General features: G+C 42.8%; 1 pseudogene; it reads left to right on the top strand.

The window, feature by feature from the left end:
• Positions 1 to 1,282, top strand: part of LOC112074769 (hemopexin-like) — a 19,900-nt pseudogene extending 18,618 nt beyond the window's left edge.
• Positions 1,283 to 2,453: the final 1,171 nt, after the last annotated feature.

Raw genomic sequence — 2,453 nt, 5'->3', positions numbered from 1 at the left:
GATCAGGAAGAGATCAGGAAGAGATCAGGAAGAGATCAGGAGAAGGGATCAGGAAGAGATCAGGAAGAGATCAGGAGAAGGGATCAGGAAGAGATCAGGAGAAGGGATTTGTTAGCTGGACTCGTAGCAAGACCCTGGATGAGCTCCCGCTCTAACGCCAGTGATTCATTGACATACATTTAGACATTCAGCATCGCCAGATTTTCTGAATGAGAGGTAACTCGATTCCATCAAGCCCCAGTTATATAACAGATTTTCTGAATGAGAGGTAACTCGATTCCATCAAGCCCCGGTTATATAACAGATTTTCAGAATGAGAGGTAACTCGATTCCATCAAGCCCCGGTACATTAGTTGTGGGTTTGATGGTTAATTATAGAACCGTGTTCATGTCTGTATCTATGTAATCTATTGCACCATACACTTAAATAAAAAAGACATGTACACATGTTAATACTGGTCAAGAGATAACACAATTAGGTCAATACATTATTTCCATTGTGGTCCCTTTATTAAGCTGTCAAATAAAATCAATAGATCAATCAAATAAAAACAAACAAACACTGCTCTCATTGTGTGCAGGATGACAATGTGTACGTTTACAAAGTTGGGGAGCCCCACACCCACCTGGACGGCTACCCCAAACCCTTGAAGGAGGTGCTGGGAGTGGAGGGCCCTATCGACGCTGCCTTCGTGTGTCAGGACCACCACATCGCTCACGTCATTAAAGGTAAACGTGTGACCGATACTCACCTACGTTATCTACTATATGGGCAATCACTTYGGCCATGTTAAAACGCAACAAATCAACATGGACATACTCAAGGTGCAATACACATGAAGGCCAGTAGATGAAGACATAGTCCCACTGACAGGTACTCCCTGTAACGTGTGTCACTCAGAGATGSGCGTAAATGAGAGACGGATGCATTGATTGAGCTTCTCCCTCCACCCATTCCAGGTCAGACAGTCTACGATGTTGACCTGAAGGCCTCTCCACGTGTTCCAGTTAAAGAAGGCTCCTTCACCCTCTTCGACAAGGTGGACGCTGGCATGTGCGGCCCAGAGGGCGTGAAGTTGTTCAAGGGAAACCACTACTTCCACTTTCCGAGCATGAAGGTCATGCTGATGGCCAGGGCTATTCCTGAGGAGCACAAGACAGCCCTGGAGCTGTTTGGCTGTGACCACTAGAGGCTGAGAAAGTAGAGAGAATCAAGTTATGTACAACAACAGCAGCAGCAACAACAACAACAGCAACAACAACAACAACAACAACAAACAAACGGCACAGCAACAGCAACCACACACAAACAACAACAACACAACAGCGCAACCAACAACAGCAACAACAACACGCAGCAACACAACAACAACAGCAACAGCAGCAACAACAGCAACAACACAAACAACCAGCAACCACAACAACAACAACCAGCAACAAACAAACAAACAACAGCAGACAGACCAACAACAAACACAGCAGCAGCAACAGCAGAACAAGCAACAACAGCAGCAACAGCAACAACAAGCGCACACATCAACGCCAAAGCAGAACAACAACAACAACAACAACAACAACAACAGTCAACAACAACCAACAACACAACAACAACAACAACAGGACCAACAACAACAACAACATCAACAACGTGGTTCATCCACCACGTCACGTAAGTCATCAGTATGTCATTCCCCCCCCCCCCTTCCTTTTTAAGCTTGATGTATCGGACTGCTCTCCTACCTCCAACACACATTTCCGTTGTCTCATTGTCTCCTTCAATAATGTGGCTCAGTTTTCCCTATGCGTTGAGCCGGTTTTCATGTTTTTTTTTTCTTGTGCTCCCGTCCCAAAAGGTTGACATGGAAAGTTACCGAGGGCGTAAAATCCTTCTGATTAATGTTCTATAGTGTTGTTCTATAATACTGCGGTTGAAAATTAGCCGGCTGGCTAAAACCGGCACTTTTACTGAAACGTTGATTAATGTGCACTGTCCCTGTAAAAATAAAATAAACTCAATAAAGATAATGACAACACCCAAGAAAACTTGTCTAATTTGACTGGTTTCTATTTCTGTTTATTTCTATTTTCAAATACTCTTGTTGAGATTGATTCATATGAAAGATTGTCATAAAGATTCAAGATATAAGTAGAATTATATAGGTGTCAAATGATCCATCAATTTTTATGTCAGATTTTTTTGGTCTATGGACATGGGGAGTCTGTGTAAATTTTCTCCAGGGTCAATTATTGTATGCGTTGTCATCACTGGGCCACATGGGGGTGCTGTAGCCTGGTGAAATCATTGATAGACGGACAATCAGCAAATAAGAATATACCGTAATTACGGCTATATGCTGTTCATTTTTCATCTGGTTTATGTCGAKGGGACCAGATATGATAACTAATACAAGCACTTTTCAAACATTACGGTAATTATCAAACTAGATGTTAAC

The sequence above is a fragment of the Salvelinus sp. IW2-2015 genome, unplaced genomic scaffold, assembly GCF_002910315.2.
Source record: "Salvelinus sp. IW2-2015 unplaced genomic scaffold, ASM291031v2 Un_scaffold2810, whole genome shotgun sequence".
NCBI lineage: Eukaryota > Metazoa > Chordata > Actinopteri > Salmoniformes > Salmonidae > Salvelinus > Salvelinus sp. IW2-2015.
The sequence above is the reverse complement of the archived record's forward strand: the minus strand, read 5'-3'. Positions and strand labels throughout refer to the sequence as shown.